Below are 22,367 nucleotides of genomic sequence, written 5' to 3' on the forward strand. Positions count from 1 at the left end.
CCTCGGGGATGGCAGGGCCCTGGGACGTAGCCCTCCAGTGGGCCCCCTCACACGGTTCAGAGAAAATAGGGTTTGGAGGGGAGGGAAGTTAGGACCTGCAAAACCATCTCACCCTGCCCCTGCCCTGTTCTGGGACCTTTCTGTTTCTGGGGGTGCTTTGTCTCATCTTTCTGTTCCAAAGGCACCTCCCTTCCCACTCAGGCATTGGCCTTCCTCCTGGCAGCCTCCGCCCCACACAGGACACAAGCCCAGGTTCGGGTGCCGGGTGGCTCCTCCCGCACATTGGGGCTCCCAGGGCATCCCTGCCCCACTCTCAAGGGCTGCAGGGGTGGACTTGCAGCCCCAAGAAAGAGGGTGGGTCAGTGTGCAGGGGCTTTTCAGTGCCTAGTCTTTTCCCAAAATGTTATCGGAGTCTTGGTTTGTTTTGAGGGATTTGAACAAAACAGCAAAGCACATGCAATAGTGTAAAACATTACCGTTGACAATTAGGAACATTTTATCCTATTTGCTGTGAATTGTTCTTTTTCATGGAAGAACAGCTTTCTAGGTAAGGGGGTTCCTGCTTGGGTTGGACTCCACCAGTCTACGTGGCCACATGCAGCCAGAGCAGCCAGGGACCCCATCCGCTCCAGGGCAGGTGCCCCCTCCGCCCCCCGGCTGCTGGCAGTGCCCCGGGGCACTCACCGCTGTGTCCTCTGCTTGCTGCCCTCCAGGAACACGTGCACTTGGGCCCCAGACACACCCCAAACATGAGCGATCTGCAACTGGCTTCCTTCTTCCCTCCCCTTCTCCCTCCCTCCCTCCCTCCCTCCCTCCCTCCCTCCCTCCCTCCCTTCCTTCCTTCCTTCCTTCCTTCCTTCCTTCCTTCCTTCCTTCTTTTTAAAGATTTATTTATCAATTTTAGAGAGAGGGGAAGGGAGAAGCCGAAGGAGAGGGAATCCCAAGCAGACTCTGCACTGAGTGTGGAGCCCAACTCGGGGCTCAATCCCACGACCCTGAAACCATGATCTGAATAGAAACTAAGAGTTATGCTCAAATGACAGAACCACGCAGGTGCCCCACAACCTGCAACTTTCTACATCCTGTTCCCCATGTTATTCCATGCTGTTGGGCCTTTGCACATTCTGTTCCCTCCTAGGAACGTCCTTCCTTGGACTGATGGCCTACTGCCCTGCCTCTTAGGTCCTGCGAAGCCTTCCCAGCAGGAAGCTTTCTGCAGCCCCTGCCACACCCCTGTCTTCCAGTAGCCATGAGCTCTGGCCACATCAGCTGACTTTGTGTGAACCCCTACATGGAAAGGGCAGGGCCCCATGAGCCATGCAGGCCTTGAGGCAGGTGTGGCTAATGAACAAATAGATGGATGGGTGGGTGTGGGAAGACCCTGCCCAACCTTGGATACAGTCTAGACGTAGGGCCATTGGGCTCTTCCCAGGAAGGCTGTGGGCCTCGCCTCGTGGGGCTCTGTTGACTGTGGGTCTGTCTACACCAAGTGTGGGGTCTCCCTCTTTGGGGGCAGGGGCCACCCAGTGTCCTACAGACCCAGTGAAGGGATAAGGCATAGAGGAGGCCCCCAAGCTTCTCAGAGGAAACACAGGGGTTAGCCCCCTGCCACAGACTTGTCTGTGAGGCACCGACTATGTGTCCTGCTCAGTGCTCAGCACAAACCCGCATGATGATACAACATGGCCCCAGGACCACAGTCTCCACTGTTTGGCAGGTGAGAGGCCCCTCCCACAGAAGAGCACCCTCTGTTCTTCCAGGCACTGGGGGCTTTGGGGGTAGCAAGCCAGGTGGGGTCCTAGGTGTGTCCTTCTGTCCCTTCACCCACAGGTCTCCCATGGCCACTGCCATTCCTTACCCTCCAGGGCGCAGGGCATGGAACCATGATCCAGCCCTGGGACACCAGTCCCCTCTGCCCTGTGAAGGCAGCCGCCAAGGGGTCCTGGCCTGGCACCTCCCAAAGATCCGGGCATCACACCAGGAGCTTTTAGATCTCCCTCAATGGATGCAAAACTGAGGACGTGTAGCCATGTGACTGTTATTCTAAACCTGCATCATCCCAGGGTAAACTGTGAATATTGTGGCCACAGGGAGCTGAGCCCCAGGACACTGTGTGTCCGGAGAACATGCCATGAGCCCTGCACCCTGCCAGGCCCCTGAGGGCCAGACCTGGGATGGATGGAGCAGCTGGGCCCCTGGGAGACCTAAAGCTGGGGCCAGAGGGTTGGCCTATGCCTGTGCTCGGGGGGAGCCCAGCTCCATGCATTGGGGTGTTCATTCCTCTGTGTCCTGCCAATGGCAAGTGAGGATATGTCCTGTGCCTGCCCCAGAGGCCCTGCCTCCTAACGGAACCCCACCTCTGTAGGTGGAACCTGCAACACATGAACCGGGGCCACAGGTTCTGGCCTCCAGGCTGGTCTGCATCTCAAGCCTGGTAGGATTTGCCCTGAATGAAACTGTGGGTTTAAGCATGTCCTGGGCTCCGGCCATCTTCAGAAGCTTCTGGGAGCTCCCAGAACTTGCCATCCTCCTGCAACCCACAGGGCACTATGCCCAACCTGGGTCAGATAGCCGTCTCACTGAAAAAGCAAACCCATATGCAGGGGGGCCTGTGGAGCTGTGAGGGCTTGTCTGTCATGCAGGGGACAGGGGCTGGGGCCAGGGCAGGGGAGGATCCACCTGCAAGACGGGCAGCCAAGAGTGCAGTGGGCATGTAGAGGTCTGAGAGAGCAGAGGACAGAAAGGGACCATGGCACCCTGGGCTTCTAAGGGCCGGTGGCCACAGTGTGCTCTTGTGCCCGAGGGGCAGAGATGGGCAGACCCAGGCCAAGGTTAAGCCAGAGTTGTCCTCGGCCTTTCCTGCCATGCGGCTCTGCAACTGACCTCAGGGCATGGCCTGGCCTTGCCCCAGAAACGGAGATGAGAAACACAGCCCAGCATTGTGCAGGCCGAGGCAAGTGCCCCCTGCAGTCTGCAGGCCCGATCAACAGGCCCGAGGATGGGTCCCACGTGAGCTTTCATCACCCGTGGGGCCAGGCTTGGAGCTGGTCAGCAGCGACTTCAAAGTGAACTCTACCCCAAACTTCCCTCTGACACTTTTCTCTGAGGTGAGAGATCCCCAGGTTCTTCCCTGCAGAGGCAGGCAGCCGTCAGGGGCTCTCCTGGCCATGAATGACCCCAGGGACCTGGCTGGGGTCTGCAGAGGTTCAGGAAGATACCCTGCCCCAGGGCTCTGTTTAGAAGTGCAGGGGTGGGCAGCCTCCACAACTTACTGCTCCTTCCTCGGGGACCCGCACGAGAGGGTGGGCTTTATCAATTCTGACTCGAGACTTCTAGGTTCCCAAGCAGGCCCAGGTGCCCTACCACTGCCTGAGAAGCTGGGAGTGCCCCCCCCTCTGCCTGCCTGCCTCCTTGCACCTTCCGGGCAGGCATAAGGTCACGCCATGGCCTCCCCAGGCCTGACCTTCGGGTTCCTCTGCCCACTGCCTTACCTGCTCCTGGTCTGAAGGTCAGCCTTGACCTTTATGAATCCTAGTCGCTGTTGCCAGTAGCTCCTTTCCCTTGTGCCTTATCCTAACTGCCCCTGAAACCTATACCGGGGGGTCTTCTGTTCTCTGCCTTGAAATTGAGAAATGCACTAGAGACCCCATCTTCAGGACCCCCATTTCCAGCCACGTCTAGCAGAGCCTGGTATTTGGTTTCAGAAAGGATTTGCTGGTGGGAACCTGTGGCAGGTCATGGGGTCAAAGGCCCTGAAGAATCAGGGGCTGGTGCCCCCCTGGAGGAGGTCCAGGTATTTGGTGTTTTCAGTTGTTCCCCCTAGCAGAGGAGGCAATACCCCCACCCAGCCAGCACCAGAGTGGAACCACAGGTGAAGACCGAGAGGTCAGTAGAGAAGATGGGTTTGGCCGATGTGGATGGTAAAGCCTATGCCCAGTCTCCTTTCCCTTAGAGGCACAGGGGGGCACCAGCCCCTGAATCTGGGCTGGGGGGCCAGGGCCAGGTCATCGCTGATGGCCTGGAACCTCAAACATCTTAAGGATATTAGGATATCCTAGCAACTCCAGTGGACTCCCAGGTTGGGTGGGCTGGGGGGTGTTGAGTGCCCAGGAGGCCATGGCTTCCATTGAGGACTATGGAATTTCTATTCCAGAGCCGATCTGGGGCTTTCTGTGACCTGCCGGGGGATCTGGGGCCAAGGGGTCTGCCCACCATGCCACATGGTCCCCCAGGAGCCATGTGTCCCTGGTGGGGCCCTCTCACCTTCCTGGCCTGCCCCGCATAGCCCAGACCCCCTGTCCCGATAGCTCGTCTGCCAGTCTCTCATGAACGCACGTGTTAATTATCTTGCCACTGCTATAATTTCTCCCCATAGTCCATTAATTAAGGGGTCACAGTCTGAGAGCATGTTTACCCAATAAGCTTTATTTTTTAATTATCCTAATTGCTCAGAGACTGACAAAGACTCTGCTCTTCTCCTTCCCTTGGTGGATTAGTGGATGACGAACACACTTGAACACACCCCACCCTGTGCTCCCTGAGTGGCTGAGTCTATATCTACAGCAGGATTGCATGGCCCTTCCTTGGGGTCAGGTGCTCCCCGGTGGCTGGCATGGGGCCGGTGGGCTTGCACCCAGGGCCTGCTCATGATGTGTTCACACGTGTGTGCCAATGGGAACCACAGCTGGTCACAGTCTGAGGGCTGAGGGCACAGGCTAACAGGGATGTAGGCACCTGCTTGCCAGATCCTAAGGCCAGGGGGAGTCAGCCCACATGTGTGCACGTCCTCTGTAAATGGCAGGCCATCCCAGCCCGAGTCTAAGCAGGACCTAAACCCACAGTTTAACCTCTTAGGGACATTCACTCTGACTTGGCCAGAACCAGCGTCAAGGCCCTGCATGATGGGTCCCTGCCTCCATGCCCACTCCCCACTGATGCAGGGGGTGGTGACTTGCTCTACCCCCACTTACAGGAGGAACAGAAGCTCGGGGAGCCCAGGGGTGGGGGGGGGCGACCCTTTGGCCAGTCTGTGAAGCCCACTCTCGTTTTGGAGCAACTCTGAGTCACAAGAGCACAGACACCTGGGGAAGCAGCATGGGGAGGCTGCGGGGAGAACAGACTGGCAGCTCAGAGAGTTAGACCTCAGGCCACCTGAGAACTCAGCACGTCCACAGCTGGCAGCCCACCCAGGGGACCTGCACACAGGGACTCACACTGACATGTGCGTTCACGGCAGCACTACTCACGAGAGCAAAGGTTGGCGAGAGCTCCCGTGTGAATGAGCGGGCAGGTGAGGGCGTGAAGACTCGGGGCGGGTCCCCACGCGGGACAGGGGGTGAAGCCCTGACACGTGCTCCCGAGCAGATGAGCCTGGAAGGCGATCAGGATGCCCAGAGCCCCAAGGCCACACACTGTGATTCCACGTGTGGAGCCGACCTGAGGAGGCGAACCACCAAGCCAGCACTCGGGCCTGTGGCCGCCTGGGACTGGAGCCGGGTGGCCACAGAGTGACTGCAGAGTGGCTGCAGAGTGGCTGCGCACAGGTCAGCGAAGAGGCCCACAGCACCCAGGAAAGTACCAAATGCCACTGAGCTGTTGCTTGCACGCGGTGGATTTGTGCTTTCATAAATTTCACCTCCACCAAAATGGGAAACTGAAAAAAAGTGGTGGCCCCAGAGGCACGCCACCACCACAGCCCCCAATGCGTGCGCTGCGGACCCTTGGAGGCTCCTGGGGGGACACGAGCACGTCTGCTGAGGTGAGCGGGCAGGGAGGCCCCGCGCACATTGTTCTGCGGGGATTAGGAGGTGCAGCGTCCCTGGCCACTTCCTGCAGGCCCTCGTGGCGTCCGGCTGTGCTGGGCAGGCCTGCCTGTTCCGTGCAAGGTTATGTCTCTTTAATAAAGATTAAGATGTCAGAGGGCCAGCGTTGCACAAAATCCCACTTTTATTAACTTCTCATTACCAGCTGAAGGGCGAAGCCTATTCTTGAGCTTCTGAGGCAGTGAGGGGAAAGTAGTTATTAAATATGCATTTATGACGACTGGAGCTTCTGGCAGCGCTCGCTGACTCAGCGAACGGGCCGCAGGCCTCCCTGGCTTGACGGAGACAATGGGGACCTCATGCAAAGAGTGACTGCACAGCCTGGCCCGGGCGCAGTGTGGGGAGGAGGGAGGGTCCTGGCTCCTGGACGCCTGGGTGGAGGGCACGGTGTGAGCATGAGACTCACACTGCGGTGAGGGCATCAAAGAGAGTGAGGGTCCCAGGCCCACACCTGAGCCTGACCGCCAAGTGCTCCATGCCGTCCAGGTGGCACGCCAGTCCAGTGGGGGTCACCACAACATCCTCATGAACTGCGCCTGGCCCCCAGCCTTGGCCTCCCGGGGTGGACCCCACAGACCACCTGCTCTGGGCCTCTGGAAGCGCCTCAGGTCGGCACACTCCTCCCCAGGAACCCCAGGTCACCATGCACCTTCTCACAGGGAAAAGTGCCATCTGCCCCCTCACCCCCAGAGGAATGAATGCTCTTGTCCAGGCCATGGTCACGCTGCCCCACATGAGGGGGCATGTTCTCTCTGTCTCTGCTCTCCACTGTGACCTCTCCACCTCTGCTCTCCACTGGTCTCATCACCAGAGCAGCTCGGGCTCTCACCTCACCCCTTCCACCTTGCAACCCTAGGGGAGTGGCCCCAGCTGCAGGGATTCTGAGCTTGTCCATCCATATCCACATACCTGATGCCCTTCTGGGACATCTGTCTAAGGGGCATCTCAAAAGTAGGGTGTACCAGGCTGACATCTCCATTTCTATTTGTCCGCATGCCCCGCCCCCGTCCAGGTTCCCCCTGTAAATGGCACCTCTGCACCCCTGTCCCGGGACCTATCTTAAGGCCACTTGTCTTCCATATACTGAGGCTTCTCCCACTGAAATATCCCAGAACAGCCATCTCCCTACCCACACCCCTCACCCCTGCTGGGCACCCAGTGACGGGCCGAGCATGGGACCTGTAAGCCCCTCCACAATGCAGTCCTGCAACACTCTTGGCTCTGTCCTCTTAGGTCTTGCCCCCTAGGCCTCAGGGAGCTCCTCCAGTGTCCCCCAGAGGTGCCCTGGGGGTACCTGCCTGGGTCCCTATCACACAGCCCACATCTGCCATCCTGCCTGCAGCACTTCTGGTCACTTGCTCACGTGCTTACTGCTTTGTGTTGGCGCTTTATCTGCCTCTTCGGTGATATTATAGACCGAATGCTTGTGTCCCCCCAAATTCATATGTTGAAACCTATTCCCAGGGTGATGGTTTTTGGAGGTGGGGCCTTAAGGAAGTGGTTAGGTTTAGATGAAGTTGCGGAGGGAGTGGGCCTTCACAATGGGAACAGGAAAGACATTGGACACCTTGCTCTATTGCCCATCTCTCCCAGTCTTTGCCGTTTGAGGACACTGAGAAGGGATGGCTATCTGCAGACCGGGAAGATAGTCCTCACCAGACCTGCAATCTGCTGGGGTCTTGCTCATGCACTTGCAGCCCCCAGAACCACAAGACAGAAGTGTCTGTGTTTTGCCAGCCCCATCTGCGGCCAGCTGTCATAAGGGCAGAGCCCACTGAGGGCCATGGGCAAAGACCTCACTGTTCACAGCTGTGGCTTGGAGCCCGATGCCCTGGCCCCATCAGCACTTGCACGCGAGTGCGCACACACACGGTCCCTTCAGCCGGTGGCAACACCGGGTGGCTGTAAGGCAAGGTCCTGCCCAGGGGCCCAACCTTGTCTATTGTTCTAGCATCACTTATAGGGGCTTCACGGAATCCCTTCCCCGCAGAGAGCACCCCCTCGATGGCACTCCAGCCTTCTTGTCCAGTGTTGGGAATAGGATACCAGGGAGCAGAGGCAAGTGTAGGCACCAAGGGAGGCTTGCACTCACATCATCTCTAATTAAGTGGGTCTCTCGGGGCCTTGAAATCTGCTGGGTTTGTTTTTCCTGGTTGGCTGGTTCTGCTTGCATGGACTCCCACCAACTCACAAGTGGGGTGCTGCCCCCCAGATTCCCCTGTGCTAACAGAATAATGCTGAGTCTCTCAGGGAAAGAAGGGAGCTCTGGGTCCTCAGAGTCCAGGAACCCACCCACGTGAGCAAATGCACATTTATTGAGCAGATGCTTGTTGAGGAGCATCACATCATACTGCTCAAGAGCACAGAACCAGATGACCTGGCTTCAAACCCTGTCTCTACCTCTCACAGCTGTGTGACATTGGACAGGTTACTTAATCTCTCTGTGGCTCATGTCATCCCTGTAGAAGGGCATCAATTGATCTAGAGTGTTGGCAAGTGTAAGTGCTCAAGGAAACATTAGCCACATGCACAAACAGAGCCCGTGCTCAAGTCTTTCCCCCAGAAAACACCCCGTGATGGGGCCTTCAATTCAGCTTTGGGGCAGTGGGGTAGATGGCTTAGAAAGGAAAGGGAATGGAGGGCTCTACAGCATGGCCCTTCCCATCATGCTGCCTTATGGCCCAGAATGGCAGCGGGACAGGCTCCCTTTGGCCAAGGAGCCAAGCAGGCTTCAGCCCAGACCCACCACCAGCTGAGGAAACCAACCCCATGGGGGATGTTTCTGGATTGGGGCCAGGGTGGAGGGAGACTCTGGCTATGAAGGAAGTGTCCTGTCCACGGACCTGAGTCCCCGGTGTGTCAGTGGAGGGGTGCCCAGGCCTGCCTGCCCGGGAGCTGGCATAGAGTATGGCTGAGCAGGCAGTGGTCCTGTGCCCCCAGCCCTCATCCGCCCCAGGGCTCACCAGCCTGTGCTCAGGTCTGTTTACCGAGGGGGTGAAAAGGCTTCTCACTGCTGTGTAAATAGACTTTGCAAAGGCCTCCGCTTTCTCACCCGCTACAGCTTTCTGAACGCACATTATGAACTGGCGGGCTTATCGGGAGGGCCGTCTGGCAGTTAAAAGATGTTTCCCCGCATTGTGAGGCTGCATGGAAACCGAGTCATGTCAGCCCCAAGGACAAAGGAACTCAAGTGTTTGAAATGCAAAAATATTTTGACCTGACTACATCATTTTTCAAAGGAAAAAAGTAATTCACGGCTCACAATTCACTTGCTATCTTGCAGGAAGTCCTGTATTTCTTATTAACTCCCCAAGGCCTGCTTCTCTGTGTGAGAGGTCATCTTGGAGGGCCAGCATGTGAGGGACATTTACGACTTTCCTTTCCGTCTCTTCCTGTTGTTTTTTCTCTTAGTGCTGCCTCATGTTTGTGAGGGGCCCGCCAGTACACGGCTCCAGGCCTTATCTCAGGGCCCCTCCCAGACCAGAAACTTGAGTGGCGTACAGAGTGTCTGCCCTATGTTGCCAGGTCGGAAACCAAGGTCCCGAGAGGTTAAGTGACTTTCCCCAGGTCACACTAATTAATGTAGAGCTACAACTGGAGTTCCAGGGGTCTTCTGATCCCTCCTTGAGTGTCCTCTCCTGGGCTCTTGGCTCCCCCATGTAATGACTGCGTCTGGATGGGACCCCAAAGGTTCATCAGTCACTATTAGCATCACCACCACCACCATCATCACTACCATCATCGTCATCACCCTCATCACCATCATCATCACCATGTCCACCACCACCATCACTACCATCACCATCACCACCATTATCATCATCGTCATCACCATCTTCACCATCACCACCATCATCATCATCACCATCTTCATCACCATCATCATCAGCACCACATCATCATCATTATCACATCATCACTGTCATCACCATCATCTTTACTATTATCACCACCACCATCATCATCACCATCAGCACCATAATCTTCACCATTATCACCATCATCATCACCACCATCATCATCATTGTCCTTGTCACCATCACCATCATCATCATCACCACCATCATCATCATTGCCCTTATCACCATCACAACCACCATCATCATCACCACCACCATCATCATCATCATCGCCCTTATCACCATCACAACCACCATCATCATCACCACCACCATCATCATCATCATCGCCCTTATTACCATCACAACCACCACCATCATCACCACCATCCCCATCATCACCACCTTGCTCTCACTCTGAGCCCTGAGCATGTACCAGGTGCTATTTTAAGTGTGTTCTATGCATAACATCTCATGTAATCACTTACCACAACCTTGAGGCAGGAGCTATTATCACCTCCACTCTAAAGATGAGGAAATCAAGGTGCTGGAGGATAAAGAAAACTTTGGACAATCTTTTGCCTTCTAAAAGATCCTTCCACCACCAGACTCCCCCCTGCCAAGCTCTTAGAAAGTGCCATGGACAGGCCTTAATGGTGGCTGCTTAGCAGCTCAGTGGAGGCTGAGAAAAAAGGCAACCTTTGGGGTTAGCTGAGCAAACCCTGAATGTCTCTGAAGCTGTGTCTGGGGGTCTGGCCCCTAAAACTACAGGAACCAGAAGACCCCTGGAAGTCCTCCCACGGGAGAGCAGGTTGGGGCACTTGCTGGGGTGCATACACCCAAGGCTGTTTTGTCCTGCTGGCAGAGCAGAGAGTCTCCCCCTGTGAGTGAGTCTGCAGAAGTGGGACCAGGAGGGATGAGCCAGGGAGACACAAAGCTCCCCTTGTATGGCATCATCGGGGTGGGGCTCTGAGGAGATGAGTGATGCATCATGTTGGGAAGCCAGGGTTCCAAAGAGCAGTGAGGGCTTTGAGGAGTATTACAGTGGTACACTGGGAGCCAAACAGTGATTATTCAAGACAAGTCCTAGTGTTTAATAAGGTGACTGGGGTGCAGGAAGTTTGGTGCACTGGCAGGAGGAGAGAGTGGGGACAACCATGGCATCTGTCCCCCTGGGTCCTGGCCCCAGCACGGCCTGACTCCACAAACAGACACCATCGTGGTGCCCTGGGCACTGGCACGGTGGCACCTGGCGCTAGGCCTCACCCCAGCACCTTCTGGTCTGAGCTGGCCTTGACCGTCCTCTTGGGTGAGCGAGTGGGGACAGACACAGACCACCCTTCTGATTTGTTTTCCTTCCTGGAGGGCCGCACGTTGGCAGACACGGGTCAGAGATGCCCCTCGTGCCCCCAGCTCTCCCCCACCTAGGATGGCCCCTACCAAGCCAGGCCTTTCTGAAGGCTAATTTGATGTTTTTCTCTACCTTGCCAGTTCCCCTTTACGTCTGCCTCTGCATCTCTTGTCCAAAACAGAAATACAAAGGGAGGAAGTCTATTCAAAATTCCTCCTCCTCATTTTATTTCTGCTGCTCTCTGGGGTGTCCACACTTCAGATTCTCTTCCGATAATTACCTGCCCTTTCGGGGCCTCGGTAACCCAGAGCCTCGGGTTTGGGAGGCACGAAGAAAGTGTCGGCCTGCCCGTGGCACGCGGACACCCTGCGGGAAACTCTGAGGTGCACCAGCCCACCCGTCCCCTTCCCACCCAGTGCAAGGCCAGGGAAGAGGATTTTTGTTATTTATTTGTGTTTGTTTTTGAATCCCTGCTTCCTCTCAGCTGATCCGTGATGAACACCACATCAGACCCTCTTTATGTGATAATTTTCCATCTCCGGCAATGCAAACATTTCTGTGGCTAATACTCTGAATCCTGGCCATTGCTCAGAAATAACAGAGGCAAGGTTCCAACATAAAATAATAAGTCTTGCTTTTTATTACTTAATTTATCAACACTATACTGGAGAAACATCTTGTTAACTGGATAAGCAGAAACCGTTCAGCAACACAGCCTAGGCTGATGGAAGGGGGTGTCGCGTAGAATAATGAATCCTGTTAGCATACAAAGAGGCCGTGGCTGAAGGAGGGTATTATTCAAAGAAGGAAATATTATCAAGAAAGCGGTGCGCTCACACTGAATCTGTTAAATTAAGAAGCCCACTCTTCCTGGCCAAAATCAATTTGTTATCCTTACAATTTCCCTCCGTATATAACAGAGGATAAAAATGAATAATGGCCTGGAGAAAGGACTCCCTCAAATCCCCGACCTGCAGGGATGGGGCCAAGCCAACATGGCAAGATGGGGTCGCTTCCACCAAAAATGAACAGAGAAAACAGCACAAGAGGCTCTCGGAAGCCCCACCACTGGGAGCAGAGTCTGATCGGGGACTTGGCAGGTGGGTGTCCCTAGAGGCCAGGGACACCAGGCACGAGGCTGCGGGTGACCGGGGTCTCAAATGGACAGACATGAACCCTGGAAGGGTAGAGACCTCGAGGAATTCCAACTGGTGTCTCCAGCACCTGCGCGTAGTAGGCGCGTGGTCAGCATTGCTGAATGTGTGCGTGACAAGGTCACACTTCAGTGACAGACTCCAAAGCCCAGATACCTAACAAAACAGCCTGTGGCTGGATTTCTCCTGTGTGCCTCGCGTGGCTCGCAGGGTGGCTCTGCCTACGGTGACTGCCGCAGGACTTATCCAGCATTTCCTGGCCGCTGTGTTGGAGGGAGCAGAGTTCTGGGGGCCGTCATGCCAGTAAGTGTAGAAATGCCCACAGGCCAGAAGGTCCATCCCACCTCAAGGCAGGCAGAAGGCCCCGTATGACCGCGGTCCCCGAAGGCAGAGGCTCGGGCATTTGGTGAGTGGCACCACGTGGAGGCAGGAGGGGAATCCTGACCACACGGGGTTTATGATCCAGCACACGGGAACAGTGCCCACATCTGGCCGACACCACTGACCGCAGCAGTAGTGTCCCTCGCCATCTGGCGTGGGTGTGGGCCAGGCCCTGGATAAGCACTTCACCTAAGTCAGCATATTTAATAAGCAAAACACCCCCTACGGATGTTAAGTTCTACAAACTCAGACATGATGTCACAGCAAAGAGTGACATTATCACGCTTGTATTATTCCCTGTGCAGCCTGTTCCTATACACACGTCCTTATATGTGAGTGATGCTTCACGGAAAACGTGCATGCCTGTCATGTCCACTTTTCCGAAACTCTTGCTTTTAAAAAACGAATAGTCTTTATATTTTCGGGCAGTTTTAGTTTTATAGGATAATGAGTGTAAAGTGCAGAGCATTCCCATCACCCCCACCCCTCCCAACCACCTAACATGAATGGCTTGTGTGAGCGCGACTGTTTCTTATAAATGATGAGCCAGTACTGACGCGTCGTTGAGTCAGGCCCATGATCAGTATTAGGCTTTGCTGTTGGGGTCGGTTGTACCTTCTATGGATCCAGATAAACACCTGTGTCTGTAGCCACCCCTGTATAGCGTCACTGACCTACCGGCCCTCTGCTCTGCACCTGTCCGGCCCTCCCTCCACCCACCCCTGGAATCCACAGATCTTTTCAACTGTGTCCACAGTTCTGTCTTTTCCAGAATGTCTTGCAGCTGGCATCACAAAGTGCATACATAGCCTTCTCAGATTGGGCTTCTGTCACCTGGTCCTAAGTACTTAAGGTTCTTCCCATGGCCTGAGAGCAAAGCCCTCTTTCTAGTGGGAGGTTATCCAAATGCCTCTTTTAGGGCCTGGGGTGGGGCTGAGTTGATTTATCGTCTCCCATCCTAGTCTGCCTCCCTGCAGGGGTTCCTGAGTCCCTCCCAGCAAGGGGACCGAGGACAACTCCCAACACTGGCATTGCTGTTCCTTGGCAACCTCAGACCACAGATCAAAGCCCCCAGGGGAAGAGGGGATCGTCCCTTAGGGTCGTGTGCATCTAAGAGATCCCAGAATCCGGGGAGGCGGAGAAGCTGTGCCAGCGAGGCGTCCTCGTCTTTTCCTGCCTGCTCACAATGTATTTGCCTCACACGGACTCCATTCATTCTCTATCCACACACCTCAAGTGACCCTCCTCACATCAGCTTGTCACCTGTGAATGGGTCATGTGTCACCTCCAGGACCACCTCCTCCAAGAAGCCTGTTACAGTAGAACATGCTGGTGCCCCCACCTCCATGCCCTCTGCACCATGACCGCATCCATGAGAGGCAGAGCTCATTCTCCCACCCTATGCTATTGGCTGTGGTGGATGCGGGTGTAATGTGCTCATTCTGAGCCTAGGCCCCATGATGATTGCGTGCGTCCTCTCTTCTTCTGCCATCACGATGACAACAACACGCCCCCATGTAGCCCACAGGTCTAAGGAGGGCGACAGAGCCAACCATGGCCAGCTGAGCCCAGCCTGGACCAGCCTGCTGCACATGTATGAGAACCAGTGAGTACTGCTGTAAGCCACAGTTTGGGGACAGTTTGCTATGCAGCAGGATTGTGGCAATGGTTGACAGGTACACCTGCTTCCCACGTGTGCAACCCACACTGGCTTACTGAACTCAGCGCCCTCTGAACTCTGAGGTGTGTAGGTGAGCTCTGACTTGGGGTCCAGGGAGCAACAATGGAGGCATGTGGTTCAACTGGGAACTCAGGAACATGTGCCCCCGAGTCTCACTGGCACTGGCTGGTGGTGGAAACCCTCAGCCTCTCCGCTGAATTGTGTCCCTACCTAGTTCAGTGACTTAAATTCTCCGTGCCTGAGTTTCCTACTCAGTACAGACAACAAGACCTTTTGGGGTAACTGGGCTACGTGATGGACATCCAGTGGCTGGTATGCAGCAAGCATTCTATAAATGACTGCAACAGAGGACCCCTCACTGGGACCCCAAGCAGGGCCCCCTCTACAGCCCTTGCACCTGCCTGCTCTCCTTCCCTTGCACCCTCCTCCTGGCCCTGTGACCTCCCACCAGGTTGAGCCCAACAGCAGCATGAGCCTCAAAGCTTCTGGGGGGTGGGGCAGGGCAGAGGTTCAACAGTGCCAGCTGGTGTCCCCCACTGGGACCACCACATGCACACCCACACGGATGTAGGAAGCCAGTGCCACAGCCCAGAGAAGGTGGGGAACTGGTGGACTCGTCCCCTCTGCAAACCTGGTGCAGGAGCCCACTTGCTCAGATAGCAGGTACCCTTGTAGATGGGGTGGGGAGGGCCCAGCCTTCCCTGGCCGAGAGCTTCCACTGCCTGGTGGGCCCCAGAGACCCCCAAATTCAACCCCATTTTCCTGTCCAAGTGAACAGGCTTTCCCAAGCCCTCACGCAGGCCTGTGCAGGGACAGGGTGGGGTCCTGGGTTCTGGCGAGCGGCACTGGCACAGCCTGGCCCCGAGACCTCCCCAGGGAATACCATCTGAGGGGACCTCAGGAGCCAGCCCTCCCCTGAGGCCTGAGATGTCCCACATATGCCCCAAGAGAGAAGTGGGCAGCGCAGAAGTGACCAGGCGGATGGAGGGCTTCACAGCATCTTTCATGCTCCATCCTGTCTTTTACCCTGAGAGGGACCAGCCCCTTTGACATCCCTGTTTGTGTGAAACTAGAAGTCTGCCTGCCTTACCCTCCAAATGATGACAGTCACACTAAAGGACAATGGCAGGACTTTCAGAGCAAAGGTGAGCCCCTGGGTGGGTTTCTCGTCTGAGAGCAGCAGCCAGTACTAGGGGAGAGGCCCCCCAGACCAGGGCCGCAGGCTTCGCTGAGGTGAGTGTCTGTGTGTTTAAAGCAGAAGACGCTAAATAGGCCTCAGAGCTGATATATTTTTCTCTCCTAATAGTGAGGCACAATTTAATTAACTCAGTATTGCACCCACCTGAAGATTACGGAGTTTATTGACACCACCATCTGGCTCCTATAAAGCCAGTAATGTAGATAATAAATCCGCTTCATTACCCGGCGCGAGAGGCGTCCTGCTCTAAACGATCTCTCTTAGCACCTCCTATGAGCGCCACCTTGGACACCCCGAGGTTCTGCATGGTGTCCAGGAGGGCCCCATGGCCTCCGCTCCACTGCCTGTGCACTTGGACCCCAGACAGCCTTGACACCCTCGGCCCAAGGCCAGCGTCCCCCTCCAGGGCCCTCTACCCCCAAGGCCCCCTTGGCTCCATGCCGGCCAGGCAGCCACATCCCCAACTCCAGTAAGCAGGCCCAGGTGCCCAGAGCGGGGCCCAACCACTGTCCTGTTCCCCAGTTGAATGCCTGGAGGAGGTCTGGCCCTGGACATGTGTTATCCGATTATCCGTCCAGCCTGCAGAGGAGGAGCTGGAAACGCACAAGGCCAAGCTCAAGGCTGAGGGCCACAGTGTCCAGGCAGGACCAGGTGTGGGGGGCTAAGGTGGGCTGAGAGGGGCACCAGGTCTCCAGCTACAATGAGGAGTTCCTTGTTTACCTTCCAGGTTAAGGGTATTTTTTCTTTCTGAATCTGTTCTACAAAAGGTGTGATGTTCTCAGCCTTTGAGATTTAAGTCTGGGCAGAAAGTGTCAGCAGGGCAGCCTGGGGAGGGCCTGACCCCAGTGAGGCCCCCGCCCCCAGTCACCTGCTCTCACAAGCCCTACCAGCGGGGCTGCTGGGCCCTGAGGGGGGTGTCCTCCTTCCGGATCCCATGCCACAGCCTTTCAGAGCCTAATTCTCAATTCTCGGGGTGGGGGTGGGGGTTGCTGGGGAGAGAATGGACTGGCACGTGGCTTTCTCAGTTGCAAAGAGGAGAAGCTAAATTCTCTCCCCGCCCCCCAGGTGTGGCTCTGGGGCACGGGCTGTCTGTGGGAGCTGCTGCACCCCCAGGCCCAGGCCGGCCTTCCTCAGATCCCCAGCTCCCTGAGCACCCCACCACCACGGGCAGGTGATAAATCCCCTGCACCTCTCCCAGCAGATCCCATGCTTTAAACTGGTTTCGGGGACCCCAGGACAGGGCGGGGGCAAAGTAAGGAAAATCGGCTCTATTTAGGGGCCTGAAAATGCAGAAAGATCACATTTGTAACATGGTCGCCCGGCCACAGCTGCCTGTGGCTCACCCTCGCTGTCACCGTGGGCCCATTAATCACCCTTATCGGGGCGGGAAGGGGCCCCAGCACCGCCCCCCCATCCCAGGGACAAGTTCAGGTGCCCGGAGGTGGCCCGAGGTCAGAGTCCGCCCTCCGAGTGGCAGCAGAGCCTCCAGGCCACAGCCCCTCCCTGGGGCCTGACTTTCTGCTGGGGAACCGGAGCCACTGAAGTCACACCTTCTCGGCCTCTCCAGATAAGCGTCACAGTTGTGAAATCAGAGCCCTCCTGGGTGGGGCCGGAAGCCAGACTCGGCTGGGCCATCGGGAAGGGGACTCGGGAAGGGGACTCGTGGAGGCGGCGCACTCCTACTCTCTGGTCACGGCCCCCTACACCTCTCCGCTTTGCAGCCTTTGATTCAGCAAAATCACGGATGCAAACTTCTTAGGAGTACTTAGTTTCCATGGCAACCGAAGCTGACCTCAACATTATTGTTCTCAAGAGGCACTGACTTTACTATATGTTCATTCACTGAATTAATGGACTCCTGGTTCTTTTATCAGCGGCCCCCGAACAAAGGAGAGGGAGACGTGCCGTCAGAGGGCTTTCAGCCACTGCCCAGCCTTTTGTTGGGGGCTTACTGCATCCGAGCAAGTCTATTCAGCCCCAGATTATCAAAATCAACTCGGGGCTGTCTCCGTGGCAGCTAAACACACTTTGATTTCATAAAGACATAACCGATCCCGCATGCAAATTATTAATTGTGATCGCAGGGCTCTGAGGCCTGGGGTCTCCGATGTGATGGTTTTTGGGGTAATAGAGTGACTTTGCAGGTAGAATTTGGGTGAGCCTTAGGGTGCTGGTGGCTCCTGAGTGTTGCTGGCTGGCGGGAGAAGGGGAAAAGGGAAAGGATTGCTGGAACCGTCCTCGCCAGAGCAGGAGAAGGACCCAGTGAACCTTGCCAGGTCCACTAAGGCCAGCTGAGGCCATGTGTGCACATCGACACTTCTTGCTGGGGCTTCTGCATTTTTGGATGTGGCTTCTTGGGCCAGCCACCTCCCTTCTGTCTGCACTGCCCTCCCCGGCCCCCCAGCCACCTCCAGAACAGCGCCAGAGCAACAGACCACAGATCGCAGCAGTGCCCACCGGATCTGGCTACGCGGCGCTGTGCTGCACTTCCTCGACCGGGGCCAGGCCAAGAACCAGGCCTGTAAACCCCCAGGGGCACAGCTGGGTGGCGTGCGGGCTTCCCAGGGAATCCCCGCACACACCCAGCAGTTGTCTGCGGTCTCTGCTCCCACCTTCCTGCGGCTCAAAGAGTTGTCTTTCCGTACTCACTGGCCAGGCCTCCCCAGCCCCCAGCCACCGCCACCCCCCCCCAACCCTGCCGCCGCAGGAGGGATCCCAGAGACCAGAGCCATCGCCCCGGGGCCAGGCTCGGGCACACAGGAGCGCACACACAACAGCCCAGCGATGCACACCACAGTTCTAACATCCAAATAATCATTTCACAAATTATAATAATTATCAATCCATCACCCTGTGTGGACAGTGCCAGGCTGGGCTATCGGATGGCTTTTATGACCTGTAGCATTTTGCACGTGATGACGGGGAAGAGATTTATGAAGCCATCGTGCTCCCTCCTCCAGCAGCGGGACTTCATTAGCTTTCTCTACTTCTGACTCTCTGTGCACCCCCAGCACCCCCCCTCCGCCCCGGCCCCCCCAGAGCTGCGGCGGCGAGACGGCTGCCATCCTCGTGGCTTGTCAAGAGGCACCCTTCCCCTTCGGGTCCTGGCCCTGCTGGTGCAGATTCCTGATTTTTGGTGGGGTGGGGGCAGACAGAGAAGGGGAGGAGAGGAAAAAATAAAAATAAGAAAAGGAGAAGGTCACTTCCTTTTGTGTGCCGTTCCCCCCAGTTGTACCGTATTAACACGTCCTTCCTTTTCAAGATGGTCAAAGGAAACAAGATAAACTGGGACAAAGGGGAGGCTGCCCGGGGCTTGTGTGTCCCCTTTTCATATCACCGGAGAGATTAAATCAAAATTCTTTTAGCTGATACCATCTCCCCGGGCGGACTACACTCTTGTTAACGGATAGATTCAAGCCCTCCAGAAAGTCAAAGAATAAATTTAAGCCTTTTGCCAAATGTCTATCCTATTGGATTTTGATAAGACGGCCATTGAACCTTAATAATGTCTTCCATCCATTTGCAGCGGGCCCTTAACACGGCTCTTTATTCGTCCCCAAAGCCTCTTCGCTGGGCCTTTTTATTACAAGCTCCGGCGGGCTCTCCAGGGAGCCGGGCGACCCGAGTGATGGATGGACAACTCGCTAGATTATCTCCCGCAGATGTTTGCTCTGCAGGAGCCTCGGGCTTTCCCTCTAAGTAAACAGAGACGAAATAGAGTCCGCCGGAGGGAGCAGTCCCAGAGGTCCTAGGCGCTGAGGCTGGAAGAGGCCACGCGGCTAGACCTGCAGACCTGCAGTCAAAGTGACTTTGTAGGCAGCAGTGTGGGTTCCTGCCCAGGACACACTGGGTGGGCACGGGGATGCAAGTTGGCAAGGGTGCCAGGGGTAGCAAGCGCGGGTCCCAGTCTCACCAGCACCAAGGCTGCGGGAAGCTGCTGGCCGTGAAAGAATGTGGGCGCAAGGGATGGGGATGGATGTGGGATTGCGGCACAGAGTAGGGGGGACAGGGCGTGAGGGATGCAGGCGATGCCACGGAGGGGTGCGGCGGGGAGGAGCATCTGGGGACCTCAGAGGCAAGGCTTTTACGCTATGGTCTCAGCCCATCACTCCCACCAGAGCCCTCCCTGTGCTGTAGGCCCAGCCACTCCTGAGTTCGAATCCTGCCTTCACAGTGCCTTCACAGTTCAGCCAAACTCCCTGGGCCTGGGCCAGGGCCAGGGCCAGGGCCAGGGCCGGGGCCGGGGTCGGGGTCGGGGTCGGGGTCTGGGCTCCCGCCTGAGCTCCCACAGAGGGATTCCACGGCACTACCAGCAACCTGGCTCTCCAGTGCTTAGAATTTATAACCACGACTTGCCCACAAAATATCACATTTTCCTGTATCTGTGCCAAGTCGCTGATGGCATTTGTTACCTTTTGTTACACTTCACTGATGCACATAAAAAATGGGAAGAATCATCCTCTTAGAGATGGAATGACTGAAGCTGCAGATGTCCATGGACCCACCCAAGGCCCCCTGTGACTGCCCGAGGTGTTTGACAGCTCCCAAACGTGCGGGGAAGGAGAGGCCCATCCAGCCAGACACAAAAATCCCAAACCACAAAACTGATAAATGGAGGTCTGCATCCTCCTGCCAAGGAATTCACTAAATGTGTCCTTAAAGCAGCACACAGAGGCATGTGTGGTCATATTCTATAATATATGTGCATGCACAGATCTCCTCGGCTGTAAGTCACACAGCTCCTGGTAAGGTGGGACCTGTGTTTTGGAAAGAAGGTCAAACGAACACTGCATTTACTCGTTTCTCAGCCTCAGCACGTGAACCCATTTGGCTTTGCATTTTAGCTGCCATCTCCCTCCCCTCTCCCTCCCTCTTGATTGTCTGGGCACGGAACCGTAACCGGATGGGTCCAGATCTAAGCACCAGGGCTAGATTTTGATCATCCCACCCATGTGACCCTGGGCACCCATCCCGTCACACTTGAATGCCCCAAATGCTGATAAAGTCTTAGGTCAGTGCGAGGCCGGAAAAATCCCAGAATTCAGTAGATGGCTGAGTGCCGTGGGGAGAGGTGCGCATGAGAGAGTGGCAGGGCTCCCTTGCAGGCAGCAGCCTCCTCCTGCAACAGGGGCCTGCAGGGTGGCGGCAGGCAGAGAGGCAGAGGTGCCAGGCTGGGCGTCTGGAGGCCTTTTTTGAAACAGGCGGCGGCCCAGGCTCCCTTTGCTCTGTGTCCGGGCCCGCTGACTATCCGGCTGCTGTGGGTCAGTTAGGATTGTTGGGTCAGTTAGGATTCTGCATGGAGAGGGAACCTCAGACGCCTCATCTGGGCCTCACAAGGGCCAAACACAACGTGTTTGAGGGGATACCCATGCACCACAGTGTGGGTGGGTCCCTGGTGGCTGGCTCCTTCCACCCATAACCTGAGCAGCTCTCCAGAAAGACCTCTGACCAGACCGGAAAGGTCAGCCACGGGCTGAGTGTTTAGAAGAGGAAAAGGCGAGTCAGGAACCACGATGCTCCAGGAGCGCAGCGAAGGCACTGTGGTTCTCCCCATTGCATTTTGTCCTGCCTCAAAAGTATCCAACACTGGCCTCACCATCTTTGCATTTAGACTTGACTTGTGGGCCTTCTGCCTTGACCCTGGTACCCATGCTGGACAACCGCCTGCCCCCCACCCCGGCCACCGCCCCCATCCTACTGTAAATGCATCATCACCCCTCTAACCTCCCATCCGTCCACCCCACTGTCAGGGGCAAGTCACCCGGTGGCAGGTGGTCAGTTGCTTGCTCATGGTGAGAAAAATGAAGATTTCATGTTCTCTCTAGGAGTTAAGAGAAGGACTGAAGTGCAGGTCCTTTCTCGTGGGGAGAGAAAAGACTTCAATTCTTTGAAATACAGGAAAGCTGTTTTAAGTCTCTGGCTACCTTACATCCTTTAGGGATGTATAAGTTTATCCTCAGAGGCGGGAGGAGGGAAGGGGGCCATTGGGAGGGCAGCTGTGTTTTAAGGAAGAAAGGCCCCCAGCTGCCCTGGGCAGTGGCGCTGGGACGGGCCAGGCCTTGGCCAGACACAGACCATGGGTAAAGAATGAGCTAAAAGATCACCCCTGCCAGAGCTCCCACCGGGGGTCACTTCAGGGTGGGACCATCCCTCCCTTCACAGGGTTTCCTCCAAAATCAGTTATCTGTGGGGTTGAACCCAGCGAGAAGGGGCAGGTGCCTGGCCCCTGACAGAGAGCTCTGCCCAGAGTCCCGGGCTCAGACCCTTGAGCCAGGCACGGGGTACACCTGTGATGTCATAGGCAGGACTGTTCCCTTTGCGAGGACTGCGGCGCTCGGCTCCCCAGGAGAGGCTGACCATGCCCCATAGCACATGTCTTGCGATCTGCATAGGCAGCAACGGCGCTTAATGGGGGCAAGACAACCCAGGGCCCAGGTGTCCGGACACCATCTATACATCCTAGATGGGCACCACGCCCCACCTCATCTGGGTGGTGCTTTGAGGCAAGCGCGACACGAGGGCGCTGTTTATATTCTTCTGAAGATCCATACACCCACCATGCACGAGTGTGAGTAGTGTGTCCTGTGTGTGTGCATGTGCATGGGCGACCCCATCTGGGTGGGACCGACCCTGTCTGATAAGTGGCTTCTGGGTTTGGGGCTGACTTCTGGATCCCATCCTCGCTGCTGGCTGTGCAGCCCGCAGCAGCATGCAGGAACGTCGCTCTGTATGGGGTTTTTTTCTGGGCCTAGTTTACTCTCTAGATCCTGCAGCGCTAACGTCTACCACCCAGCTACCGTCCGTCACCCGCCAGGAGGGCAGGAGACCGTGCCCACGTTGACACTTTTTCTTTCACCTAATGGGCTGCTTATTTAACGCCCTGCCTGAGCCCTCTTTGGAGGCTGAGTACAGCAAAGGCTTTGTGGAATTTGCAGCCAATT

The 22,367-nt window shown here is 56.1% G+C and overlaps 1 protein-coding gene across 1 annotated transcript in view; it reads right to left on the minus strand.

Moving 5' to 3' along the window:
* The window catches only part of PRDM16 (PR/SET domain 16), a 310,797-nt gene that overhangs the window by 137,143 nt on the left and 151,287 nt on the right, over positions 1-22,367 (minus strand). The window lies entirely within an intron of this gene.

Source organism: Nyctereutes procyonoides, unplaced genomic scaffold (assembly GCF_905146905.1).
Source record: "Nyctereutes procyonoides isolate TBG_1078 unplaced genomic scaffold, NYPRO_anot_genome, whole genome shotgun sequence".
NCBI lineage: Eukaryota > Metazoa > Chordata > Mammalia > Carnivora > Canidae > Nyctereutes > Nyctereutes procyonoides.